At 38.3% G+C, this 17,451-nt stretch overlaps 1 pseudogene across 1 annotated transcript in view; it reads right to left on the bottom strand.

Moving 5' to 3' along the window:
- Positions 1 to 16,985, bottom strand: part of LOC146511209 (uncharacterized) — a 65,255-nt pseudogene extending 48,270 nt beyond the window's left edge. Inside the window, exon 1 of the transcript XR_014876061.1 lies at positions 16,143 to 16,985. The product of XR_014876061.1 is annotated as an uncharacterized LOC146511209 (transcript). The remainder of the gene's footprint in view (positions 1 to 16,142) is intronic.
- Positions 16,986 to 17,451: the final 466 nt, after the last annotated feature.

Genomic DNA, 17,451 nt, shown 5'->3' with positions numbered 1-17,451 from the left:
GATAAAAATTTGATATTAATTTTGTAAATTTGTACTTGGGCCTGGTTGCTGGCTCAGGCCGGGGAGGGGACACAAAGCTCTGACAAGCGTTATTAGCGGACAGCAAAAAATCAATAACCAGAAAGTGGCTAAATCCAACTCCGCCAACACTTGAGGATTGGTTTAATGTGGTTTTCGAAATATTTAATATGGAAAAATTAAAAAAGACAAATTCTATAAAATATGGAATAAATGGATTAGCTTTGTGTCCCCCCTCCGCCCTGAATTTAGGTAAGACCAACCCTGAATTGGTGTATCTCCCATGTATTGTACAATGTCAGGTCGACCCTCTACTTCATAATATGTATTGGATGTACTTTATGTAAATAAGTTAAACATGCTGTGTTATGTATACACTGTCAAGCCACCTTCGTTACCTGAAGGTAAAACAAAAGGAATAAGAAAGTCGTTCTTTATTTTATTATTATTATTATTATTTTATTATTATTATTATTATTATTATTATATTAATTTTTTTTTGGACTAAATAAAATCAGTGCACTATTGTAATAAGTCTATTGTAATTGTCTTTTTTTCAATAAAAATTTAATAATGATAAAATAAGTTTTGTATAAAACATTAAGACATTAATTGATGAAAATGTTTTTCTTTATTTTATTGTATCATCCAGTATTTGTAAATAATGTACACAAAGGTTGTCCATGAAACCCCTCAAACAACAACCCTACCTCAAACTTACTTAATTTTTAGAAACATAAAAGATAAGATGCATTGGGAATTTTTTGCCTCTGTGAAATACAAAGTGAATACAGATTAATGAATAAGTCATTACCTGAGTGACCGTGGATTGATATTGTACATTCAGCTATTAGCTATTGATGATGATAATACAGCAGACGTGCCCAACCCAATCTAACACTATATATCTGAAACTATAATGTAATGTGTAATGTGCATGTGTTAGTCCCCGTGGGGAAATTACTCCTCTGCATTTAACCCATTCACTCAGTGAAACAGTGGGCAGCCACCAATACAGCGCCCGGGGAGCAGTGTGTAGGGACGGTACCTTGCTCAGGGGTACCTCAGGGTAGCCGTTCAGTGGAGTCAAACCCCTGACCTTCTGATCATGGGGCAACCACTCTACCTACTGAGCTATCCCTGCCCTAATCAACAGGCAGGAAGCCATTCATGCCTGCTCAAATACGTTGAGTTTATCATCTAAATGTTACAAACAAACTTGGTAGGTTCAACTACAGTGCTGTCAACCTCTTAAGACATTACAGCCAAAATTTCTGCTGTTGATGTCTGTTACGACCCAAGATCATGCAGGTATTATGTGTTATGTTTGACCCCTCCCACCAGAGGATGTGTGTGGGATTTTTTTTATTATTATTATTAATTTCATTAAATGAAACTATCTGATAGGGGCAACTGAAATCAAACCAATGCATTTTTAAAGTGTTTTAAAATATGCCAAATTATACCAATATTACTAATAAATAATGACTTAATTTAGATCTTTTTGATCATGTGGAGAACATTACTCAGTTTAAAAGGTAGCAAATGGTAGTTTCACCTTCTTTGAAATGCACTTCTACATTGTAAGAGTCTCTGACACTAAAACACCCTCATAAGTCAATGTAAACAATAGCAAGGCTAACGATCCACACCAACGCTCATCATAAACCCCACAGACACATGCATCTGGCCCCTTCTGGCTCACTCAGAATCAGAGACGCACCCAGTTCAGCCAGTGACCAAGTACTTTCAAACACACAGAAGTCATATTGTTTGCAGATGACACAAAGTTTAACTAGAAACAGAGAATGAATTTAAGAAATTGATGACTTTTTCTATAATGGATGAACACTGAATCTGAGCAAACAAAACTCATACTGTTCAGGAGTCTGATGATAAATAACATAAAAGTAAAATAAATTATCTGAAAAAAAAAACTTATTCCAGTGATAATGCATCACAAACTATCGTGGTCATCCCACATTACAAATATATGGATGACATATAAAACACACACCCATTTTGTGCAACAAAGAGTAATAAGGAATTAAGGATGATAAATAAAACCACTTCAACAGAACCACCAAATCCACTTTTTAGCCTTTTTATTAAATACTCTTACATTTAAAGACTTGGTTGACCTCAGAACTCTACACATAATTTATAAAGCAAAAAACAAATATTTGTCCCACAACATTTAGAACGTGATCAGGATAAAGACCAAATCATGATGACCTGAGAGAAATCCTTATGTCAGCAAAGCTTCAGATGAGGATTTCTTCCACCTTGGTCTTGCCAAACCACATGCTGGTGGTTTTCACAAAGATTTAAAAGACTTCCAACTCATCTGCAGTTTTTCAACATGAAAGACATACATACATACATACATGTTTTATCCTGTTTTACAGGTTTATTTCTTGTAGATTTTATTTTCTTGCCATTTAAATATAAAACATAGGCTGTTTTGACAAGACTCAGTGAATCTCAGTTAAAGTAAAAAAAAGAAAGAAAGAATTAACATGTAATGTACGTCTGTTTTTGCTTTTTTCCTCAGAGTTGGTGCAGTACATCAAGGCTCATGCAGGAGACTGATAACGTCAACTTTATATATGTTGGAAATGTTTCAGTCAGTGCCATTTATTTTCTTTCAACATATGACGACATTTCTAGGATTAAATACTGGCTGCATATTTTGTTTTGCTTTCATTGAGTGTCTAACATTATAATCTACAATATTTGATAGGATGTTAAAAAGTACATGCATGTTGCACTTTGCAAGTCATAAAATCTTGTGTTTAGCCTCTGACCCAGAATGTCACAGAAGAAATGGAGACTCATCAAACCAGGAAACATTTCTCCAATCTCTTATTGTCTAATATTTGTGAGTCTGTTTCCTCAGTTTGCTGTTCTTAGCTGACAGCTGTTGTAGCCAGTGTGGTCTTCTGCTGCTTCTAGCCCATGTGCTTCAAATTCTGACATGTTGTGCTCTCAGTGATGGTCTTCTGTATAGTTTGCTTTTAATGAGTAGTTATGTTTAGTCTCTGCTGCTTTCCTATCAGCATGAAGCCGTCTGGTCTTTTTGCTCTGACCTCTGACATCAAGAAGCTTGTTTCATCCAGAGAAGTGCTGCTCACTGGATGTATCGCTGAGTTTTACATTCTTTTGTGCAGTTTGCATTAAGTTTATTTAATTTCTTCTCTTTGATTCACCACTCACTCTTTCAAGTTGTTTTCTATCTCTGTGAATCACTGAGAATTAAAGAAGGTTCCACACAGCCCTGATCAAGTCCTAAATGTTGTGGGTCAAAGATTTGTTTGTTGCTTTATAAATTATGTGTAGAGTTCTGAGGTCAACCAAGTCTTTAAATTTAAGAGTATTTAATTAAAAGGCAGAAAAGTGGGTTTGGGGGTTCTGTTGAAGTGGTTTTATTTATGATCTTAAGTCTGTTATTTATCATCACTTTATCAATGATATAATTTGTACAACTCCCAAATAGTATGAGTTTTGTTTGCTCATGTCCAGTGTTAGTTCATTATAGAAAAACCAAGCCCTAAATTGATTTTCTAGTTCATTCAGAAGTTGTTCCAAGTTACTTCCACAATAACTTTGTGTCATCTGCAAACAATATGACTTCTGTGCCTTTAAAATTACTTCAAATTAAGACATGTTAACACAAACACCTTTACCCTCATTTATCTCTCATGGCCCTGGTGCCATCTGTCTGCATTGACTTGATAATTAATCAGAGGTAGCAGGGTGTGATACAGGAACTCTAAAGGACACATTAGCGTATGTTTAGTGGTCACTGGCTGAACTGGGTGCGTCTCTAATTCTGAATAAGCCAGAAGGGGCCAGATGCATGTGTCTGTGGGTTTATGACGAGCGTTGGTGTGGATCGTTAGCCTTGCTTTTGTTGACATTGACTTATGTGGGTGATTTAGTGTCAGAGACTTTTACAATGTAGAGGTGCATTTCAAAGAAGGTGAAAGCTACCATTTGCTATCTTATAAACTCCAAATGTTCTCCACATGATCAAAAATTTCTAAATTAGAGGTGTAATTCATTATTTGTGTGTAATATTGGTATGATTTGGCTTATTTTAAAACATTTTGAACATCAGGTTTCAATACTCACTGAAATAATACAGAACATATGCAAAAATATATTTAAAGAGCAGCTGTATTTGCTCTGATACATTTGAAATTATAAACTATGTGCACAAATCTTCTGATAATAGAAAGTAAATTAAACATCGGTGCAAAGATCAAAGTGGTTGCTTGTCTGAAACAACCAGAGCAAGAAGTTAAATCAAAATCATCTAACACAGATCTAGTTGACATGAAAGCAGAACAAGCTAAACTGTTCTCAACTCACCAGTGAGAAATATCCATAAAATCATGATTTACACCAGCTGCAGCTCTCAGTCAGCAACTCAACAGGTTTCGTTTTCTTTACAAAATGAGAATTTTTCACATTATAAAGTCCATCATGTATTTCAAACACATGAGTAAAGATGTGTTTATTTAATTGATTTAAGTGTATTAAGTGTATTAAGTGTTTCATATTTTATAAAGTGTGAGCTGAAAGGATTTGGTAAAGCTCATTTGTACGGCTGCTTTCTAACTGTACTTTCTTTTTTCAGACCTGAGAAACAGCATTTTAAAGAAATGTAAATGATGCCAGTTGGTAGAAACAGCCTGACTGGTTGTAAAGAGACTCACAAAAGATGAAGCTCAACACCCCACATTCCTGCCCACACCCACAAACCTCCTTAAAAGCCCAGGAGAATTGCTCTTAAGTCTTAATTCACCTTCCTGCTTGGTTTGGAGCTCTTTCAGCAGACATACTTTCTCCAGCTTTCCTTTTTTAATCACTGGGATTTCAAAGATGGAAGATTATGGGATGCACTTTTCTCCAGGTATGTACTCAGCATTATTGTCTAGTGAGCTAATATGAACAGAGTTGGCTAACCTCGAAGGCATCTTTGGGCAAAAATACCCTTTCACTCTGTGTTGTAAGTCCTGATTGCAGAAGTCACCATTTCTCCCTCCACAGCTGAACAGAGAGTCCACTTCAGGACCATCTGGGCTTTGAGTCCCTTTTTAAACTTTCTAATTGGCAACATCTGGTGGCACATTTTAATAATTCAGCAAGTAAAATCAAGTGAAATTGTGTGTGTGGGAAATTGATTAAGGCTCATCAGTTGATCCCTTTTGTATTATTTTCTGTTAAAAAACTCAACTGTGCCATAACCAGTGTTGGGACTAACGCGTTATTAAGTAACGCGTTACAGTAACTACGTTATTATTGTGGTAACGCGCACGGTAACTAGTTATTATGCCAAAACCAGGAATGCGTTACTCGTTACTGGGATTTAGATAGGCTCGTTATTCGTTACTTCATGTGGTGGCTATCGCGGAGCTTCCACAGATTCAATAACATTAGCAAGTGGTGGAAGCCAGCAGGTGGATGAAGGAAAAGGGAGGCAAGAGGAGAGACCCGAAGGTCGCTGGTCCGAGAGTGTCAGGTGAACTGAACTTCAGGTAAGAAATTATAACCTGCAGTCCATCTGGGTCAGATATGAACCAGGTTTAGGTGGAGTTTATTTTCGTTATTCTGACTTTTTCGTACTGCGTACTAGCTAGCATGACGGAGTTTCTATACAGCTGGGTGGGTGCGATGTTACTGATGTTGAACTTTATTTTGTTCATAAGGTTAATTATTAGAGTTGCCAACCGTCCTGTAAAAAACGGAATCGTCTCGTATTCAGAGAAAATATCACGCGTTTTGTATTGAGCTGAAAAGGAACATTTTGTCCCGGACTTCAGCTACAATGAAAAAGACACAAAGCTGGAGTTATTCTGTGTTTACGCCGCACAGCTGCCTCTTCTTCTCTCATCCTCTCACCCTCCCTCTCCTGTTTCTACTTCAATCATGAAACTGATCAATGATCAGCTGATCGGCTTTTCTCTCTTGTTTATTTATCGCCCACTTTGCGCCAGAAAGAGGAAACCAGCGGATGTCACGGTAAACAACAGCAGCACTTTTAAGCTTGATCAGCTGTTGTTAGAATTTATTTAATATTAATTAAGTATCAGCTGATGTTTGCTGGAGCCACAGCTGTAAACCTGCTGGTCATGATATCGGTTTGAATATGTGGTGAGAGGGAAACATGAAGATGAAACCAGGAGATGACAGCTGGTAACTGTGCAGGGGCGGGTCTAGCAAAGTGTTGCCAGGGTTCCATGTAGGGCATTAAAAGGGAAAGGGGGCACAAGGAAATACTTTTCTTATTCTCATTTAAAATGTCTCACTTTTAAAAAAATAATTATCTGAGTCTTACAACAAACGATTGATAGATTGATACATATAGACCATCAGAACAGTGTACATCACTGTCACAACAGTGTTTATTTTCATTCAAAGGCTTTATGATTTTTCCTATAATGGCGGGCCGGTCTCTAGTCAAAATGCCCGGGACGATTTTTTTTGTCCCAGTCCAGCCCTGTATGCAGCTCATCTGCAGTCTGGTGTTGCCTACATCTTCCTATTCAGAAGGCAGAATTTCCGAGTTCTGAGTACAATCGAAAGCACCATGACTGCAGTTTTTGTGTTGGATGTAAAAAGCAGGCTAGGATAGAATCAGGCGTGGGATTTCTCTCGTGGAAATGTGCACATTATTTTTTCCTTTCTATTGGTAGGTGGCACAGTGCACTTGTGGCAAGTAAGCAAGCTAGAAGACTGGCAATCTTGCTGGGTATCCAGTTACGGAAGCAACACATTAACAAGAGAATTCTGAGTAAAACCAAAGTTACTTTCCCTAGTAACTAGTTACTCCGAAAGTAACGAGTAACTTGAAGTAACTGAGTTACTTTTGATAGAAGTAACTAGTAATGTAACTAAGTTACTAATTTAAAGTAACTTACCCAACACTGGCCATAACATATCAGTAGACCCATGTGGACCATATATATTTGTGCTTACCTCTTACCCCTTAGCCTCTGTCTTTCTGTCCTCACAGACTTGTGGATTTCTGGCAGCAGCCTGCAAGGGAGTCTTCCCTTGGAAGAACTTGCAGCATGGGCTGAGGCAGCTCTCGCTAAGGAGATGAGCAACAACATGTCTGAGACTGCTGAAGCTGTTTCCAGCTCTGTCACGGAGGAGGAACTGTTTTTTTGCTGCCCCAAGAAACCAGGAGGGCAGCAACACTGTCACACGTACTACGTGTGTGAAGGAAGAAAAGGCCAATGTGCTCAAAGGAAGGACCCGAGGGCTGTTCTCAGACAGCCAGTTAAAACCTCTTGTCCATCACTTTAATCAGAAAATTTACCCTGAACCACAAGAGATGACAGAGTTGGCAGAGCTGACAGGACTGACCTACAAACAGGTGAGTGTTTTTCAAGGTTACTAGAATATAAGGAACTGAATTCGTTTTGAATTTTCGGTCTATTGTACTCTTTAAATATCTCCTGTTTTCCTCCATCTTTAGGTGAAGACTTGGTTTCAAAACCGAAGAAGAAAGTTTAGGAGGAGTCCAGATTCTCAACATCTCAATCAGGGTGTCCCACTTCATGTAAGTATCTCCAATTATTAAACAGAACTGTTTTTAATTCAGTCACTATCTGGGGAATTTATTTAATTAGATGAAGCGTATTGTTTATAATTTAAAACAAGAACTCTGTATTGTGGTTTTACTGACTGTGCATCTGTCTGTGATTCAGTTTCAGGGAGCGTCCTCACTCAGCGAACAACTGGACATCAGCTTCATGAGAAAGGGTGCAAATAATCAGGCCCACTATCCTGATGCTGTGGGCAATGTTGTCTCTGGACCTCAATGGACCCTCCACAACTCACCCCAGATGTTTGGCTGGTCGATCCCACCAGGCAACGGACATTATGATTGCAACACTGGTGTCTTAAGCACTGCATGGAATATGAACAACCCTGGACTTCACAGTTTTTATAGAGAAAGCGGAGAGCCTTGCTAACAGCTAAAGATGGCTGTAGCTACTGTTACATCTCTTTCATTTCTCAACTATCATTCTGAAGCCTTAAGATAGGCATTTCTGATATACTGGACGCAAATTTTATTTTTTTATGATTTCATTTTAATGTAAAGTTATTTAAAAGTTAACACAGAGGCAGGTTTGATAAAACTCAGTGAACTTCTTCGTCATTTACACAAAACAAGGAAAAATTAGCTTGGTCATAGTTGGTGGGGTAGATTAAGGCTTGTGTCAGTGACTGATAAAGTCCACTTTTTATATGGTGTAACTGTTGTAAAGTCAACATGAATCTGTAATGATTTTTCTTCCAATAAATGAGGACTTTGCTAAAACAAAATACTTTCTCCATGCGTCATTTTTATTGAGTCTCAAACATATTTTTTGTTAAAAAGTGTAATGAAATCTTGTGTTTGGTTTCTCATCACAGGTGGGTGTGTGCTTTCTCCTACACACATCAGCCAAGGTGGAGAGCCTTACAACAGCTAATGTTCAATATCACAGATATTGTAAATAGCAGCTGGTATCAATGACTGAGCTGACAGGATATCAGGATTCTGATCTGTTCTGTTTTCTGTACTTTTAGTAAATGATGGGCATGGGGTGAATATTAGGCAGTGTTGGGCAAGTTACTTTGAAAAAGTAATTCAATTATAGTTATTAGTTACTTCTTCAAAAAAAGTAATTGAGTTAGTAACTGAGTTACAATATTCTAAAAGTAATTAATTACTTCAAAAGTAACTATTGCATTACTTTAAAAAAAAAAGTTTAACCCTCTGGGGTCCAGGGTATAACTGGCCATTTTTTACTACTTTTGATTTTCCCTCCACATTTCACCTTTAAAAACTATTTACTTTGCCTTGTTTGGTATCATTCTTTTCAGCACAACCTCACGTGCCTGAATTTACAGTCATGTTTTTATTTTGACATACTGTATTAACACAATTGATTCAAAATCAGACAAAAAACATAAAATCAGAGTAGATAAGTTATATTTTTTACTGTAACAACCACAAACATCTTTAATGAATCATATTTCATAACTTTAAATGCAAATATTAATTGTCAATTTTAAAATCCTATGCACAAGTTTTGCAAATAACAAAGTTATTTGCATCTATTTACCTTTTACCCTTTTTTAAAATAACCATTTCAAACTATTTACAGAACAATCAGCTGTTCTGCCTTCAATAAGATGCCACACAAATTATTTGTGCAACTCCAAAATATAATTTTTGTCCACTATAAAGGAGAACATCACAGCCTGATACCTGCAGGTCTGACAGCAGCAGGTGTATCACTCCTTTTTCCACCTGGAGACAGCAGTCGCCTCATTGTTCTGACACACAACACAAAACTATCCACAACACTACACACTAGTCGTGTCCAAATTCATGGGCTGCATCCTCCTGAGGACCCGGCCTTTGCGGGCTACGTGGGCCGGGTCCTAAGAAGGTCGGGTAGGCCGGAAGTAAATGGCTGGGGAAATTGGATGGTCTAGCCTTCTGATTAGCGTCACTGCTATCTCGGTGGAGTTTAATAAACTCGGCCGTCTGCTCCTTGTTATCTAAAATATGACAGGACACTGGCGTAAATTTTCGACCGTCTCATACTTCTGTTTAATCAGTTTTCTGTATGACGTTTATTCAGCTGTGTAAAAACCAAGGAGGAACCCACGGGGGATTAATAAAGTTTTATTTTATCTAATCTCAGCCAAACTGATTGACTCACGAACAAATAAAACACTGAAAAAAGCCCAACAATAACATTTTTAGGTTGTCTAAGTGACTTATATATTACGTTTAACCTAAGTAGCGAAAGTCCGCGGTGATCTGAAAATGATGTGCCGTTCTCGGCGGCTTCAGTGACCCTCGAGCTCCCGACTAGCTATCAAGCTGGTGGGTAGCAGACGTCTCCGAAAACGTCGAAGCACTTTTGCAAATATGCAATATCTTGATAAACCGAGCAGATATTTGATGTTTACACAGTTACTTTCTCACCTGAAAATATGTTAAAAGTTTATTTTGTGACCCAGAAAGATTAGTAAGAGTAATTTTAAAACTTAGTAGTGGCCGCCATTGTTGGAAACTGGAGTTTGGCTGGGCCGTGCTATGAATTCTGGGATATGGTGGGCCACGAAGGACACACCCGACCGATCCTTCAAATTCGGGGAAAAGGAGGATGCATTTGTTGGCTGCATTCGGAGGAGTCTACGAATTTGGACAGCCTTTGGCGCGTTGCTGTGACGTAATCGGTCTACAAATGCAGCCTCAGGAGGATGCAGCCCATGAATTTGGACACGACCACTAACTACACAAGACAACACCTTAACTACACACTCCAAACATGCTAAACGTCACAAATCTCTCACATCTCAAATCTCAGGCTCTCTCTCTCTCTGTCTCTCTCTCTCTCGCCATCACTCCTAAAACTTCCCCTGGAGAGTGCTTGCTAGCGCCAATGTGACGAAACTATTGAGGAAAAAACGCAGCGTATATATTGTTTATCATGACTCTGGTTTTACGTGGCCTATCAACACAATTTAAAACTGGTATATATCACCTTGTTGCTTTGTCCAGATTAGGCTACTTCCGTGCAACTGATATAAGATGCGGTAAGCTGAACACAGCTTCAACCGTCTGTTTGTTGAAAAATAGTAACGGACCGCATTTTCTTGTTAGTAGCTGTAACGGCGTTGTAACGATAGGAATAGTAATTAGTTAGATTACTCATTACTGAAAAAAGTAACGCCGTTACTTGTAACGCCGTCATTCCCATCACTGATATTAGGCCCTTTATCTTAAAACCTGTTGATTTGAGAAATATTAGAATTCAATAGAATCTGTGGCTTCTGGAAATACCTTCATGTGTGCTCAATCATCCAGGTAAGGACATCCCAAAAAGTCAATTCTGTTCATCTAAACGTAGCATTTTCAGTACAACAAACGTTTACAGAAACACGTACAGGTCACTGGCCACTCTTTCAGTGATGAGGACGTACACATTAATGGTCATTGAGCTCTTGTGTCAGGGAACTCCAGTGTGGGTACTGGTGGCTTTTATGATTTGATCTTTGTAGTCATTTAACTTCCTGTCCCTTCTTAGTTTCTCCATGACCAGAGCTTCTAGCTCTTCTAGCACATCAGTGGCCCTGCAGGCTGCAGGTTTCTTGGTTGCTGTTTTTACCCCACTGGTTGTGAGTGTGTAAATACCCCCACTAGTTAGCTTTGACTGCAGTTAACTTGGGAGGAAGGGGTGGGTCTCCCAGGACAAGATGAGAACCAATTATCTGGGATACATACATTTAATGATGCATGCAAATATCTCTATCAATTAAATCTGGCTTCAGGTCTGTCATTTTTTAAATTTAGTAAGTTCTCTCAGAAATTGTGGATCTAAATTACAAACGTGTTACAGTTATACTGTCACTGGTTAGTGTAAATGGCTCACTGGGACATAGAAGCCTTTAAATTCAATCCCATCACCTCATATCGAGTGTCAAAGAATATCAAAGCTGTACAAGCTGTTTACAGTCAGAATTTATAAAAACTGTAATCGTAAACAAATTCAAACATGTGAGCTTTCTCTTTGTGTTGAATATCAACACTGTGACTTTCAGAGTGTAAACTTTACTTCAGCGCAACCAAAAACTGAGTTGTAGAAGCATCACTCCAAATGTCTTCAGATAACAAGAAAAAATATATTTTCAGTACACGGCCTAAATTCCTTCCCTGACTTCTTCCATCGGCTTTGTCTGCTGGTTTGAAGACAATAAAAAAGAGAATTTAGTGACTTTATCTGCATCGTGCAGCTTGAACATGTCGTGTAATGGTGTTATAGCCATAGTTATCCCTCTCCTGTGTCAGTATGACTTTACTTTACAGCATATGGCTGACATGTGAGGAATACTTATCTGATATGATGACAGACATTTTGTTGTAAGTCATTAAAATATAAACAGCAGGTGGTTTTTATATTTTTATTATGTTTATAATTTCAGATATTGAAATTACTAAATAGCTGGATGAACAGGAAAAACATGTCCATCATTGCAAATCTTCTTGAGAGTCACCAGAATAAATTAAACTAGACACACAAGACAAAATACGTCCTTAAATGTGCTTTAAGTGGCAGAACAAATGAAAAAACAGTTCCTCACTTACTTGAGATGAAATCAGCTCAGCTACTTTGAAAATAGCTTCTAACTGGTTCCTCCTTTAACAGGAAGGCTTCTCGGGGGTAAGGCCATCATGCAGTCCAGCAGCCTTTATGGTTCTTCTTTGATTCAACAGGAACTGATAGAAAAGCCTTTCAGTGCCTCCAGCCTCCTCTGAAAGACACAGGCATAAACACAAACATGAAGCTTAAAGCTGCCTTACCTTTTCTTCAATGGCCGCTCCAGATGGTTATGGTCCGTTCTGTCGCATCCAAAGGCGTCTCCTGGATCCTGTTTTCTCCTGTCTGGTTCCTGTTGTGGGCTGAGGTGTCCATAACCCTGCTCGCCACTTTTTTTTTTTCTTGGGAGTCGTGGAATAAACCTTTTGAATTTGTACGCATTAACGTGGGCTACACACACAACTTCTACCCAGGCTCCAGCTCCAACAAGGACGGCTCTGATAAATGTGAGGTTTTAGCAAATAAAACGTTCATTATAAACAATTTTTTTTCTTCCAGTGGACTGGATCTCCTGTTTGTGACTGAGACACAGATGAGAGTGGGTGAGCCTAGCTTTATTTCTGAACTTTTACCCTCTGACTGCTCATTTCTTAATGCTCCAATGAGATCAGGTAGAGGAGGAGGAATATTGGCTGTTTTTAAGAAAAACACTTTCACTACAAACAACTCCATGTACTGGTTTCCCCTCCAGCTTTGAACTTCTCATATTTGACCTTTGACGCTCTCAACCGGTTGTGTGTGCAGTAATCTATCAGCGCCTAACTTTAACAAAGATTTTTAAATTACTTTTCATGTTTTTTGGCTGAAATTGTGCCGAAACAGGATCTGATTATAATAGTTGGTGAGTTTAGTATTCATGTCTGTTGCCCTGATGGACTGCTTGCTCAGGAGTTTTTAAATCTTATTCAGTGTTTTGACCTTGTACAGTCTGTAGAAGGCCCTACACATCAGCAGGAGCACACTCTTGACCCGGTGTTATCATATGGTTTATCTGTTTTATATTTGGAAATGTGGGATTCAGTGTTCTCTCATCACAAACCTGTTTTATTTGACATTTCTCTTGTGCATGAGTTTAAAGCTCGCGCTCCACCCCGCCGCTGCTCTCTTCTCCTCCACTTTTATAAAGAAAATCTTTACAGACCCTGAGATTACTTATTGAGTCCACCCCAGATGAGCTGCTTTTGCAGTTCCAGGAAACCTGTACTCAGACCCTAAACACTGTGAACCCATTAAAAACAAGGTGCCCAAAATGTGTTCCTCAGCCCTGGCTAAATGAATCCACCCGAGCAGTCAGGCGTCAGTGTAGGAGAGCAGAGTGAAAGTGGAAGAAAGACAGATTGCAGGTTTCTTTTGAAATGTTAAAAGAATGTTGGGAATTTGATCAGAATACAGTGAAAATGAGAGAAACAGATATTTTTCTCAGATCATTGTGTTAAATTGTCATAATCCCCGTGTTCTTTTTAACACTATCAGCTCTACTCTAAACAACCCTGAAGTCTCTGCTGACACATGTAATCAGTTCCTTTCTTTCTTTGTAAACAAGGTCGAGTCTATCAGGTCAGCAATAGTACTTCCTACAGATGACCCATCAGTGTTTATTCTCTGCTCAGCTGTTTTACATTCGTTTGAGCCTGTTTCATTCACAGTTCTTAATGAGCTGGTTAGACAAATGAAACCCTCTGATTCTCCTGCGGATGTTATCCCTGCATGGCTCTTTAAAGAGGTTTTTCCCTCGATTGGAACCTCAGTCCTTGCCATTACAAATAGCAGTATGACTTCCAGTGTGGTTCCTGGTGGTTTTAAACATGCAATTGTACATCCTTTATTACAAAGAACTGGCCTTGACCCTCAGCTTGCTCAAATTTTAGACCAATCTCAAAACTCCCAGAACATAGTATTTACCCAATTCAATACAATTTTGATATTAATGGTATCTAGTTTTAAACATTTACATTCCACTGAAGTTTGATAAAAAAAAAATTAAAGATTTTAAAGATCTTATTTTTCATAACTTTCAGGACAGATTTTTCATAACCTGCAGGAACCCTGTTCAGTGTGAGTAGAGAACAGCCAAGTCTCCTCCTCTGATACACCTCCATCTGTGCCACTGAAAACAGATCATCAGACTCTGACTGTAAACATGTTTCCATTTGTCACTTCAGTCTTTACTCTGAAATACAGGAAATGACGTCATGGCTCAAAATCTTTGTCATTAAACTTTTTCTTTATTTAACATTTTTTAACTTCATTTAACTTTATTTAACAAAATTAATTCAATAAAAACTTAAGAACAAGGAACTGATTTTTCATTGAACTGTTGAGAAAGAAAACGGAAATCACTGAAAAAAAGGTAACTACTGAACACAAACACCACAGAAGAACAGTTTACAAAGATTCAAATGGAACTACGGGAACATTTTCATTCAGAGCTGCCTCATTAGATCTTTACAGCAGAGTTTATCTGAACTCTGTGGAGCCTGATCTCAAGGGTTTTAAGTTGGACCCTGAAACCAGAAGAGGATGTTTCTCTCTCTTCAGATTCGCTGTCATCCTGTGATGGGAACAATTTCAGCCCTGCATGATCACGCTGATGTTTGCACAGAGCAGATAATGAAGTGAATGTTTTGGCACATTGGTAACAGTGAAACAGTTTATTAGTAACGTGGGATCGTTTGTGTGCAGAGTATGAACTGAGATTACTGAAGCTCTTGTCACACTGCTCACAGCTGTAGTTTCCTTCCATGTGTGTACGTTCATGCTTGTTACGATGACTTGAACGTGAGAAGCTTTTGTCACAGTGTCTGCACTTGTATGGTTTCTCTCCTGTGTGGACTCGTTTGTGTCTTTTAAGGTGACCTGCAGTGGTGAAGGATGACCCACACTGATCACAGAGGTGCTTTTTGACCCCACTGTGAAAGAGTTCATGTCATTTTAATTCACCTGATGTGGGGAAGCTTCTCCCACATTCTTTGCAGTATTTCAGTTTGTCTCCAGTGTGTCTACGTTGATGTATTTTTAGGCCAACGAAAGTCTTTCCCACCACCACAGTGATGACAGGGTTGAGAACTAGATCCATCTGTGTCGCTCTGCTTCTAAACAAAGACACAAAGACAGTGTAAGTCAGTCCTTCAACACTTTTATCCTGAACGTCGCCTGAAATAAAGAGCATCTCTGCAGACGTCCAATTATATTTTAATTGTTTCAATTAACACACTCAGTTTACTGGGCTACAATAACTACAATACTACCACCATAATACTACAGGAATACTTATTTAATATTATAGTAACATCTGACTTACACTTAAGTACTACCACACTAATGTTTTTAGGGTATCCACATGGTGCTAAACTACTGTAACACTGCAATAATACAAATTTAATACTGCATTAAAAACACTGTAATTGTGCAGTTATAACACTCAGCTGACTGGGACACAAGAAAAACACTATTACCCCCAATGACACTGTAATTATAACATTAAATTGGTATTTTAACACTAAAAGTACTAAAGCTATATGAAAGCAATGATACTACAGCTACAATACTACAAACCATTACGTAACGATACAACTTTGTTAACCATAAGAGAAGATTACTGAATGGTTTGGTTTTGTACTTAATTTAAGTTTTATATTATTCCATTTACACCTGACAGAGGAATGAGCTGCTGTAAACCAAAGGCCATTAATGCAGAAATAATAACACCACCATGATATACCATGAAACTGCCTGAAGATTCAATAACAGCATCATATCAGTTTTTAGCACTTTTAGTTTTTCATGATCGTGTAAACAAAAATGATAACTGAAATGAAAATCTGAATAATGGCTCAGAGCTACTCTTCGGTGCAGTAGAAGTGCTAACATGCTAACACAATTTAATGAGCAGACTTGTTCCAAACAGTCAGGCTGAACTTACAAGATAAAAATAAAAATACATACCTCACAGTAACTGCACTTGTAGAGTCTCTTTCTGGTGTGGATCTGTTGGTGTTGTCTCAGGTGATGTGGAGCTTTAAAAGTCTTCTCACACAGGTCACATTGATAAGGTTTCTCCTCAGTGTGGGTAAACATGTTGCTTTGTAAATGTGCGTCTGTTGTAAAGTATTTGCCACACTGATGACACAGTACACATCTTCTCCGGTGTGAATGCGTAGGTGTATATTTCTGTACCTTAGCTAGCTGAAGGTTTTTCCACAGATGTCACAGCTGTATGCCTTAATTCCAGAGTGGGTAACTAGATGTCTCTGTAAGTGGCTACTTTGAGTAAAAGCTCTGCCGCACTGATCACAGCTGTACGCTTTAACTCCACTGTGGATGACTTGGTGTGTTTTTAGGGCTTTCTTCCAGGAAAACGACTTTCCACACAAGTCACAGCTGAACGGTCTCTCTCCAGTGTGGATGAGCTGATGTTGTTTTAGTTTAGACTTCAAAGTAAAATCCTTCCCACACTCGTCACAGGTGTATTTTTTCTCTCTCTTTCTTCTGTGAGGTTTGTCGGCCTCCTGAGAGCGCTGACTTCTCGGTCCATGTTGGTCCTGCAGTGACAGAGATACAAACAGAGGCAGTGAGTGAAATGCATTCATTGAACAAACTGAAGCTTTAAACTCCCTCCATTAACACTAGTTTTAAACCTGAAGGTGGAGTGTGGCACCAAACACCTTAAAGGTCTCTTATCCCCACCTACTGGTAGTAGTAACACATTACATCCAACCTACTGTTAAAGATAATTAATGACTGTAAACACTCTAAAATCATGCCCATCCCTCCTGCTTGTACACAAATATTAATGCTAACACACTCAGAATAATAATAAATGTTTACCAGGTCTTTACTTTTTTTTATATTTCCTGTTGCTGATTCTTATTATATATTTCTGTAATTGTCTAATTTATTCAATGATAATGAATCAAATGTAACAGTTACTAGCTTGGTTCAGTGAAGGATGATGTCAGAGTCTGATTGTAACCTGACGTTTTTTTTACTTTTACTCTCTACATTAAAAAAATTATATCTGTATTTTCTACTCCTTACATTTTCAAAACAGGCTTGTTACTTTTGGTTTAAGGCATTTGAGAGGAGTTATTTCATCACTGCAGGTATCCAAGATCAAATTGATTTGAGCCTAAACAGTAACATGTGAAATCCAATCATGATCATGTACTAATCATGAGAGATGAAAGAGGCAAAACTGTGTGGTTTAGTCAGGGGTTAAATTGGGCCGATGTTTATGTTTTTTGGCACAGAACCT

Source organism: Neolamprologus multifasciatus, chromosome 9, assembly GCF_963576455.1.
Source record: "Neolamprologus multifasciatus chromosome 9, fNeoMul1.2, whole genome shotgun sequence".
NCBI lineage: Eukaryota > Metazoa > Chordata > Actinopteri > Cichliformes > Cichlidae > Neolamprologus > Neolamprologus multifasciatus.
This window is presented reverse-complemented; position numbering and strand designations above follow the sequence as displayed.